This window comes from Glycine soja, chromosome 6, assembly GCF_004193775.1.
Source record: "Glycine soja cultivar W05 chromosome 6, ASM419377v2, whole genome shotgun sequence".
NCBI lineage: Eukaryota > Viridiplantae > Streptophyta > Magnoliopsida > Fabales > Fabaceae > Glycine > Glycine soja.
The window spans coordinates 39,025,551-39,038,012 of record NC_041007.1 but is presented as its reverse complement, the minus strand read 5'-3'; positions in this window follow the sequence as shown (position 1 = coordinate 39,038,012).

Here is a 12,462-nt window from a genome sequence, read left to right as displayed (position 1 = left end):
AAATACAAGGCTAAAACCCTATACTACTAGAATGGCCAAAATACAAGGCCCAAACGAAGGAAAAACCTATTCTAATATTTACAAAGATAAGCTGGCTCATACTTAGCCCATGGACTCGAAATCTACCCTAAGGCTCATGAGAACCCTAGGGCATTCCCTTGAATCTCTGGCCCAATTTACTTGGAGTCTTCTATCCAATGCCCTTGCGGGGTAGGATTGCATCACAAGTGGATGTACCCTCGACTTGAACTGATCAACAAGAGATGTACCCTCTCTTGTTCTCAGTACAACAACCCAAGTAGATGTACCCTCTACTTGTGCCACAAAGGATGTACCCTCCAATGTGTTAAGACAAAGAATTCTCAGGCGGTTAGTCCTTTGAATCTTTGTAAGGGGAAACAAAAGATATCTCAGGCGGTTAGTCCTTTGAAATCTTTTGTTTAAGGGGAAGGGAAAAATCAAAATAATTCTCAGGCGGTTAATCCTTTGAATTCTCTTGGAAAGAGAGAAGGGAGACACAAAAGAATTCAGGTGGTTAGTCCTTCAATTCTTTTGGCAAAGGGAGAAGTGAATGAAGAAGAAGAATAACACAAGTTTTTTGAACAATGAACTTTTCTTGGAAAAGAAAGTATTGAACAAAAACTCTTAGAAAGAAGTTGAGAAATGAATCAGAAATTTCTGTAAAAAACTTGTTATGAAATTCATGTCATGGTCACATATTTATAATCATTTGATGACTCAAGTTAAAGTTTGTGACTCTTGGCAATTTCTTTAAAACTATTCACCTTTTAAAAATTGTGACTCTTTTGAAAACTAGTCACTTAAAAAGTTGTGACTTTTGAAAAAATCTTCAGAAACAAGTCACTTTAAGAATTGTGACTTTTGGAAATTTATTTTTCGAAATCAGTCACTGGTAATCCATTACCATCAAGGTGTAATCAATTGCACATCAACAGATGTGACTCTTCATGTTTAAATTTTGAAAATAAAAACATTTAGAAACTCTGGTAATCGATTACAAGTATTGTGTAATTGATTACACAAGTTTAAAATGATTTGAAAATGTTTTATCACTAGTTGTGACTCTTGAAATTTGAAATCCAATGTTTTAAAATATTGGTAATCGATTACATGCTCATGGTAATTGATTACAACTTTATAAATCAGTTTTGAAAATAATGCTAACTACTGGTAATCAATTACTACCTTATGGTAATCGATTACCAGAGAGTAAAACTCTTTGGTAAAAGATTTTGTGAAAAATTCTTGTGCTACTCAATGTTTTGAAAAACTTTTTTAGTACTTATCTTGATTGAGTCTTCTCTTGATTCTTGAATCTTGAGTGTTGAATCTTGATCTTGATTGTTCTTGAATCTTGATACTTGATTCTTGAATCTTTGAAATTTATTTAACTCTTAATTCTTTGGCATCATCAAAATAACCTTGGAAGTCATTGCTTCCACAATTTCCCCATTTTTGATGATGACAATCCTGAAATCAAGAGGATACATACAAGTTTTGTTATACCGTTCACTCATCTCTTTCTCCCCCTTTCTTTTTGAATTTATACTTAATTTTAAAGCTTTGAAAATATAATATCTTGATATCTAAAATACCCATTTTTCTCTCCCCCTTTGGCAACATCAAAAAGGCCAAAGTGCGTAAAATAAAACATACATGAATAATTCTAAAACATACATACAGCACAATACCAAATGTAAGTACATGCCACTATACATATATACCATAAAAAATAATTAAGTTTAACACACATAACCATAAACAACCAAAAGAAAGTAAATATAATCATCATGTTCAGTCATACTAAGCAAATATTAAAAGAAATACTAAGTGTTCATATGCCATAAAAAAACATAGCCAAATACAAGGCTTTAAAAACAAAAATATAATAATCTAAATCTATGAAGATGGTGGTGGAAGGTTGAAGCAATCAATCAAGTAATTCAAACATATCAAACAAGAATCACACAAGGATTGAAGGATATAGATCACAAGCATCATCAAACATTCAGATTTGTTAAAGGTAATTTAAAAACTAGGAAAGTTCAAAGAACTCAATCAATCATGTAAACATTATTTGCTCTGAAACCTATATGCTCAATATTTTTATCATGCTCATGCTTGATAACACATTTTTCAGAATAAAAAAATACTTTATATATGAAAACTCTTATATAAAAATAAATATATATAACATAATGGATTTTTGAAAAACTTTATGAATGAACCGTAAGCAAGTAATTCACATATCATATTAAAAATTATGCAAGAATCATAGGCATCACATAATATTTGTTTTAAGAATAAACTTCATGCTTTGGGAAAGGAAGAATAACTCAATCAAACATATAAGCACATACTCACAATAGCAATTAACTAAGACAAACAAATAAAATTTTGTTAGTCGTCATATAACAAGTTAATTGAAGGAAAGTTTCAACCAACTTAATTTAGAAGAGAATGGTTTTGATGTTACCTTTTTCATGATTTAAGTGCCTAGATCTTTAAAGATGGAAGTCAGACTTTTGCTTTTTGCTTAATCTTCTTGAGAGATGTTTTTATCACTTTCATAGTCCTTGGATAGAAGGTTGATCTCCTTCTCCAAACCATCGGATGAGTCATTGTCATCCCAAGCAATATACGCCTTCTTGGATCTTCTTTCTTTATAGCTTTTCTTCTCAAGTCCTCTTCATCATCCGATTCTTCTTCTTCTTCTTCTTCTTCTTCTTCTTGCATTGAGGAGGAGGCTTTGAGTGCTATGCTTCTTTTCCTTTTGTCAGTATCTTCATTTTGGTTGAGACATTGAAGTTCCATTTCATGTTCCTGTAGTTTGCCAAACAAAGTCGCAAGAGACATAGAGGAAAGATCTTTACTTTAAGAAATGGCAGTTACCTTCTTGGGCTGCCATTCCCTACTTAAGCATCTCAAAACTTTATTAATTAAATCTTCATTTGGAAAGGTTTTTCCTAAGGAGACAAGATGATTGACTATGTGTGTGAATCTTTTCTACATACTTTGGATGTTCTCATTAGGGTTCATCCTAAATAATTCATATTCATGTGTAAGGGTATTGACTCTAGATCTTTTCACATCAGTGGTGGCTTCATGTGTAAGTTGGAGAGTATCCCACATCTCCTTTGCAGAAGTGATGATGTTTTTGGCTTTAAGATTATATTAGATTATTTTTCTATCCTCTTTAGTCCATTTATCTCTAGGTTTTTGTGTTGTTGTGCTAGTGCTTGCATCTACTATGGTGGGTACATAAGGTCCTATTTCTATTGCTTCCCAAATGTTTAAATCTATGGCTTCAATAAAGATTTGCATTTGGGTTTTCCAATAGTGGTAACCCTCACCATTAAAGATAGGTGGCCTATGGATGGAGTTTCCTTCAGGAAACAGAGAATTTGAGGAGGCCATGAATCTTGAAGTTGTGAAACTTTTCTCAAGATACCTGCTCTGATACCACTTGTTGGATCAAGTGGCCTTGGAATAATTAAGAAATGGGGTTGAAGTAATTATTAATGTGTCTTGACTAATTAAAAAAATTATCCTTCTTAATTTTACTACTAAGTTAAGAAAGTAAAGAACAGAAACAATAACTTAACCAAAAGTAAAAGCGACAATTAAAAGTACACAGTGGAAATTAAAGAGTGTAGGGAAGAAGAAGACAAACACAAGATTTATACTAGTTCACCCACAATCCATGTTTACATCCAGTCCCCAAGCAACCAACAGTTCTTGAGATTTCTTTCAACCTTGTAAAATCCTTTACAAGCAAAAGATCCACAAGGGATGTACCCTCCTTTTTTCTTTATGAACAACCAAGTGGATGTATTCTCCACTTGAACTAATCCAAAAGAGATGTACCCTCTCTTGTTCTCAGTACAACAACCCAAGTAGATGTACCCCTACTTGTGCCACAAAGGATGTACCTTCCAATGTGTTAAGACAAAGAATTCTCAGGCGGTTAGTCCTTTGAATCTTTGTAAGGGGAAACAAAAGATATCTTAGGTGGTTAGTCCTTTGAAATCTTTTGTTTAAGGGGAAGGGAAGAATCAAAAGAATTCTCAGGCGGTTAGTCCTTTGAATTCTCTTGGAAAAAGAGAAGGGAGACACAAAAGCATTTAGGTGGTTAGTCCTTCTATTCTTTTGGTAAAGGGAGAAGTGAATGAAGAAGAAGAATAACACAAGTTTTTTGAACAATGAACTTTTCTTGAAAAAGAAAGTATTGAACAAAACTCTTAGAAAAAAGTTGAGAAATGAATCAGAAATTTCTATAAAAAACTTGTTGTGAAATTAATGCCATGGTCACATATTTATAATCATTTGATGACTCAAGTTAAAGTTTGTGACTCTCGGAAATTTCTTTAAAACTAGTCAACTTTTAAAAATTGTGACTCTTTTGAAAACTAGTCACCTAAAAAGTTGTGACTTTTGAAAAAATCTTCAGAAACAAGTCACTTTAAGAATTGTGACTTTTGGAAATTTATTTTCGAAATCAGTCACTAGTAATCGATTACCATCAAGGTGTAATCGATTACACATCAACAGATGTGATTCTTCATGTTTAAAGTTTGAAAATCAAAATGTTTAGAAACTCTGGTAATCGATTACAGGTATTGTGTAATCGATTACACAAGTTTAAAATGATTTGAAAATGTTTTATCACTAGTTGTGACTCTTGAAATTTGAAATCTAACATTTTAAAATTTTGGTAATCGATTACATTGTCATGGTAATCGATTACAGCTTTGTAAATCAGTTTTGAAAACAATGCTGGCTACTGGTAATCAATTACTACCTTATGGTAATCGATTTCCAGAGAGTAAAACTCTTTGGTAAAAGATTTGGTAAAAAATTCTTGTGCTACTCAATGTTTTGAAAAACTTTTTTAGTACTTATCTTGATTGAGTCTTCTCTTGATACTTGAATCTTGATCTTGATTGTTCTTGAATCTTGATTCTTGAATCTTTTGGATTTGCTTAACTCTTGATTCTTTGGCATCATCAAAATAACCTTGGAAGTCATTGCTTCTACAGTATTTTCACATTTATATAAAGATTTCTACCTTGCTTACTATGTATGTTTAATTTCCTGTGTATTCAAATATCAGATAGGTTGTCTAATTCCAATCTTCAGAGGAGTTCTTCTTCGTGTATGGAAAAAGAGAAGATTTTAGCTATCTGTTAGGTTCCTTTTTTCCTTTGATATTCTGCTTGTTATAGCAATGATTATGGTGTTAGCTAGGTTTGACCATCATTTAGACAATTGTAATGGAAAGAAATTTTTAGTCAATAAAGCGATAACCAGTACTACTCTAAATTAGTCTAATAATTTTTTAAGCATTCAGGATTAATAATGGACATATAGAACACCAATACAATAGTTTTTTGTTGGTATGATGCAATTGCGGTGACACTTTACAGGCCTTTGACTGCTACCTTTTTTGTGTTTTTACTTTGCTTTGTTTCAATGAACTAAGATGGTTTCATTTCTGGCAAAGCATCAAAACCAGATGGCCATCAGAAGAAAAAGGAAGATACAACATATTCAATTGGGGAACACACAGAATATCTAGTTAGTCTAGAATATTAATCCTTCTATAGTTCTATACATAACTCAGGCAGCAGAGAATTTAAAGCATAATAATATAATTAGTATTATTGTTGTTGTGGTGGTGATGGTGGACAAAACTTATATGAAGTTCTTAAATGAGAAGTAAAGTTTCACTAGTCATTCGTGTACTTACATTAATCAAAATATAAATTAGTTGAGATTCTAATTTTAATTGAAGAAAAAAAAAACAAAAAAAGTTATTATATATTGTAGATGCATACAGAAGAAATTGACAATGAATAAAAAAAAATAAAAAAAGCATCCGCGTACCTTTCCTTTCTTCTCATTACCTCTGTTGTTCCAATTAACAACTTCATTTGCTATAAAATCCATAGCTAACCCTTGCATTCACATAAGCATAGAAATCAATGGCCTTGAACCAATGTATTGTTTGAAATAACTAATTTAGTTGTGCAGTACCTGATAAAAAATAATAATAGAAACCAACAATAAAAAATTATACAAAATTTGATAAAATTGGATTGGAAAAAGTATCATACAAATATGCAAGAGGTTCAAATTTAATTGTGGGGCAACAGAAATCAAAATAATCATAAAAAAGAAGCATCTCAATTCTCAGAAACAGTATTCACAAAAGGATAAAAGCCTTATTCCATTGGCCTTAAAAAATTCCAAAGTCGTTTTTGGATACGGTTCAGAGCACAAACACATGCACCAAAATATATACTATTACATATAAGAATCCTTCAACAATAGTCAGAAATGAAGGAACAAAAAATGAAGCTCACATTATGTAACGGAGACAGAGTGATTTTAGGAATCCGAAGATGGCAGAATCGGGAAAGCCAACCCTAAAAATTAGTGTCATTGTCGACCATAATGAAGTTAAGCGACCTTGTTATAAGACACATAATTCTTCTCTGGCATTTCATCGAACACCTTCAAGGCCAAATTGACATATACTCCATATACTCCGTGCGATTGTGAGGAGAGTGCGGAACATGTGGAGGAAGTGGGAGAGGTAGTAAATGTAGGACCAGAAGAACACGTACCACGAGGGGCGCGTGCCGAGGAGCCACTGTAAGGGAGTTTTGGAGTGCCTCCAGAACCACCGCGTGTTGTGGATCTCGGTGACGACAGAGAGGAGGATGCCGGTGAAGACATGGAGAGACAAAGGGGGAGTCAAAGTGCGCCATTTTGACTGCGGCGATGTGAACCTGGAGGCCGAAATGGAAGTGGTGGAGGAGTGAAGAGTAGACGTATGTGCACTAGTTGGGGGGGGGGAGAAGGGGAGGTGGCTGGGAGCCAGTGGTCATGCGATGGAAGAGATGGAGCGCGTGGTGCTGGCAGTGCTTGGAGAGGAAGGTGATGAGGGTGGTGAGAGATAGGGCTGAAGGGCAAGGACACAAAGAGGATAGGTAGGGATGAAGGGCATGAGTCGAAAACTTGTGTTTTCACTTAACGACTGTGCTAGTTAAAGACCGTACTAAATTAGTTGGCGCATGGTATTCTAAGACGGTTATGATAAAACCGCCATCGAAGACCTCATTCTGGAGTGCTTATATTTATAATAATGCCACTGTACTGCTTTCTAAGACGGTTTTCTCACGACCGTCGTAGAAAGTGTGTTGTAAAAAAATTTATTTTTAGTAGTGTGAGTAGTTTTAGATATGCATAGTTCTAAAGTAATGGTTGCACCTTAGAGGAGGCCAATGCTAAAAAAATACAATATATATCAACATAGATTTAGTTTCTCCTTCATCTCCTTTTCCAAACCCATTTTTTTTCATATCTTTGTCTTGCTTTTTACATATGACTTGGGGTAAATTAAATTACACTTGGACACTCTCAAATTTTGGGGAATTACACAAAACTGTATTTTTTCCCTATACCAATCTTTTAATTGAAAAGTATTAGACTAAGACATTATCTTATGCATATTAACTCCCTAATTATTTGAAAACATTACATGCCTCCTTCTAATTCATGCTGCTATAAACATTAAGAAGGAAGTAAGAGTTTATGCAATCTCACAAAATTTTAAGAAATGTGAATATAATTTACTATATCACTTGTTATGTATGTGACTTTCTTTATATCCCTCTTATCCTTTCACTCATATGTATACAACTAAGTCTATGAGCTAGGAAGCACATACACGGGTCATGAATGCTGCTTTCAAGTGTTGGACATGTTTCTGACACAGACGCAGCTTGGACACGCAGCATGTGTGTTTTTGTTGTGTCCTTTTGTGTTGGACATGATACACTGTGGACAAGGCCCAAACGAGCAGACACGGTCCAACCTATGTTGTCAATAATGATAGTCGCAGTTTTGTCAATAATAAAAAGTATAATGCAATAAAAAATTGTAAAACTACTATTTGAAACATAACATGGAATATAACAAGAGTTTAAAGCCTATGCATTAATAGTGTAAAGCAAGTTTTCCACTATCATCCAATCATAAATTACAGTTTGAATTACTTTAAGATAATTATTTTAAAAGTTGACACATTTACCATACACGGTGGGTTATGATTGAATGTGACCGTGTAAAAAATTAGAAGTGTTAGTGCATAGCCTTCTAGGTTGCCAAGCATGATGGAGTTGATTGGAATGAACTCATGAGTTCTATCAAACCAAAAACAAAATGCACACTCATACAACGGTCATGTGGTTATTCATAGCATTGGAGTTTGAGCATTAATGACATAGGAAGGGTGATAAATATAATCAGGATGAGGTTCTTAACAAGGTAGAGATGGTACCACAACAATTTGTTTGTCTGAGCTATTCTCCTGTAACCTTTATGATTATGGAATTTTTGCTCTATGATTTGCTCAAACATATGTGTACAGAAGAAAAATCCCAGCTGCTCAGTTATGGTGGACAATTGGTATGGCAAATTTCTTGAAAGCATTGAGCCTTCCATGGTGAAGCTGTTGAAGATATACTTTTGTAATTGCATAATATTTTATTTTTTCAGTTTTTAAGATAGGATTTAGTACATAAGTTGATTTCCTATATTTTAGGAGTAAGGCAGTTTTAATGGATTAGCCTAGTCAATAAGTGGTTCCTATCTTTAAAGAGCAAGTTAGTTTTAATATTTTGTTTTGCTAATATCTTGTTATCTAATTAGTTTATCTTTTGCCATTTATTGTATCGCTGCTGAGAACAATTTGAATTAGAATAGAATAATTCTATTTCCTCCGCATACGTATTGTCTTTCTTCTCTCCTCTGTTTTTATAATTTCCTCCAAAAAAACCAACAATTGGTATCAGAGCCTTATTCTTACGGGACCTCTACCATGGAAGGTGAAGCAAGTTTTTCCTACATAACTCTTCCAATCTTTGATGGAGAGAATTATGATTTGTGGGAAGTGAAAATGCAATCCTACATGGAGTCTTTGGATTTGTGGGATGCTGTGGAAGAGGATTATGAAATATATCCGCTGCTTGAAAATCCCACCATGGCCCAAATTAAAAATCACAAGGAAAGAAAGATGAAGAAGGCAAAGGCGAGGTCATGTTTGTTCACTGGCGTTTCACAAATGATATTCATCAGAATTATGACTCTTAAATCACCCAAAGCAATTTGGGATTATCTGAAAGAGGAATACGCTGGAGATGATAGAATACGAAGCATGCAAGTGCTGAATTTAAGGAAGGAATTTGAGCTTCAAAGGATGGAAGAGTCAGAGACAATCAAAGAATACTCAAACAAATTGTTGGGTATTGCCAACAAGATAAAGTTGTTGGGAAGTGATTTTGCTGATTCGAGAATTGTAGAGAAAATTTTGGTAACGGTGCCAGAGAGGTATGAAACATCTATAGCTTCATTGGAGAACACAAAGGATCTGTCAAAAATTACATTGGCAGAAGTGCTACATGCCCTACAAGCTCAAGAGCAGCGAAGGTTGATGAGGCAAGATCGTGTTGTTGAAGGTGCTTTGCCCGCCAAACATCATCAAGTTGATGAAAGCAAAAAGGATTTTTTCAAGAAGAATCAACCAGCAAGCAGCGAAAACAGTACAAACAACCAAGGTAAGGATAAAAAGAAAAATTATCCACCTTGTCAGCATTGTGGCAAAAAAGGTCATGCACCTTTCAGATGTTGGAGGAGACCAGATGCAAAATGTAACAAGTGAAACCAGATAGGACATGAAGCGGTGATCTGCCCCAACAAAAATCACCATGATGAGGGAGCTCAGATTGCTAATCAAGAAGAGGAGGACCAACTGTTTGTGGCCACATGGTTCTTGAGTAGTGAATCAAGTGAAAGTTGGTTGACTGATAGTGGTTGTACAAACCACATGACATATGATAAGACTCTATTCAAGGATTTGAAGCCAACTAATATCTCAAAGGTCAAAATTGGGAATGGTGGCTATATTCCAGTAAAAGGAAAAGGAACTGTTGCAATTTCAACGTGTTCAGGTACCAAATTAATATCAGATGTTCTTTATGTACCTAACATTGACCAAAACTTGCTAAGTATAGGTCAGTTAATTAAAAAGGGATTTAAAGTGTCCTTTGAACATCAACATTGCTTTATCTATGACATTGTCGGCCGAGAAGTTCTAAGGGTTAAAATGAAAGGTAAAAGCTTCTCATTTGATCCAGCAGAGGAGAAGCATACAACCTATTTCACTCAAGTCACACCCACGGAACTCTAGCACAAGAGACTTGGTCATTGTCATCTTGAAAGAATGCTAAACATTAAAAAAATGAAATATGCAAAAGAAAATTTGAAGAAGTTTCAAATGGAGGAATGCAAATCTGTTAGTACACAAATGGATCAAAAGGAGAAGTTCAGCAAGGAAGAAGGCGTTGATAACATTGATGAAGGATATTATGGGAACTTGATTGGATGTCTAATGTATCTCACTACAACGAGACCAAACATTCTATTTTCTCAAAAGAACAAAACTGGAATTTTTGTTGACAATCAAGTAGTCATTGCTATTGCAAACAATCCCGTGTGTCATGGAAAGACTAAACATTTCAACATTAAGTTCTATTATTTGATAAAGATGCAACAAAGTGGAGAAGTTAATTTACTGCAAGTCTAAAGATCAATTGGCTGACATGTTTACAAAGTCACTACCTATCAACAATCTTGAACTCAAAGAATTGGAGTTTGCAGTTCCAAAAGCAAGGAGGAGTGTTGAAGATATACTTTTGTAACTGCATAATATTTTATTTTTCAGTTTTTAAGATAGGATTTAGTAAATAAGTTGATTTCCTATATTGTAGGAGTAAGGCAGTTTTAATGGATTAGCCTAGTCAATAAGTGGTTCCTATCTTTAAGGAGCAAGTTAGTTTTAATATTTTGTTTTACTAATATCTTGTTATCTAATAAGTTTATCTTTTGTTATTTATTGTATCGCTGCTGAGAACAATTTGAATTAGAATAGAATAATTTTATTTCCTCTGCATACGTATTGTCTTTCTTCTCTCCTCTGTTTTTTATAATTTTCTCCAAAAAAACCAACAGAAGCAAATCCCTTTCTGTGAAACTGTTATTTGTTATGTTTCGCAAGTTTTGAACTTTTTAGGATGTTTATTAATGGTTACTTTGCTCTCTTAACTGATATTAATAACTCTTTTCATGTCAATCTAAGGTGAGATCTTTGCTGATATGAAGCCTTCATTGATGGGAATACAACTGAGCTTTCGTGGAAGGGACCTCTTAGAGAGCCATTTGCTGTATTTTGCCACGTATGGTCATTTCATTTGTATCATGCAATACTTCCCATGCGTTGGTACAAATAGAATAATACACTACAGGAATTGTTTGTACATGTTAATTGTAAAAGGGTATACCAACTAAAACATAATTTTGGAAAATTGTCTTTTTCTTTAGGACTACCACATCTCAGATTTGAACTAGTCTGAAGTTCTCATTTTGAACCATTAGGTCATTCGGGATGCAGAAGGTATAAATATTTTCATGTACACTTAATAGCTGGTTTTCTTACATTTTTTAAATAAAAATAAAACTAAAACAAGACTGGTATGTTCTTCGGTAAATTACATCTTTCTCAAATAGGTATTTAAGTTATCCCATTGTTGTAAACTTTTTTTTTTTTGAGAAATTAATGTCATACACACTGATTTATTTTAAAGTGAATAAATTTCTTAGCAGTATTTTTCCCCTTAATTTCTGAATATTGTAGTTAGCTTTAACCAACGCATATTCTCAACAGAATAACTATAACAAAATCTCTTGAAATCAACAATCACCAAGAATTGAACCAAATCCAGCGTCGTCCCAGCACAAACTCAATATTGCAGATAGATCACAGAAAATAATCCCACGTTCACTTAATTGAGGATCCTCCTATGGAAAATACAACCCCGAGTTATCAAATTTCAACAAATCCAATCACAGAACCATAAATCCTTATCAGAACAAGTTACCAAGGCATTGGAAACCAACAACAGTCCCTTTTTGTTTCATGATGTACTTATGAATTTGAGTTACATGGGAACAAAGAAAATATCAAGCTTCAACAACCTTGATGGAGGTGCAGACACAATCTATAGAATTTGGAGTGTCTGTCACTTATATTTTCACCATACTGGCTACTAGTTGATGTCACCCCCTCAAGTAAGAGTTCGACATCTCAATTTTGAATTTAACAGGATTAGACAACATCTGGCAAGAGATCCGATAATGACCAATACACAGCATGTGGTCCTATAGGCCAACAACAACCATTATTTTGAAGCCATATTAGAATTACGGTTTAGGTCTTAGATGATCAGAAATATCTCTAGCCATCAATCTCATGCCAACTCCAATACACACCAGCATAAAAAGATACTATAAAAAAGAAATCCATAAGTTGAGTATCAT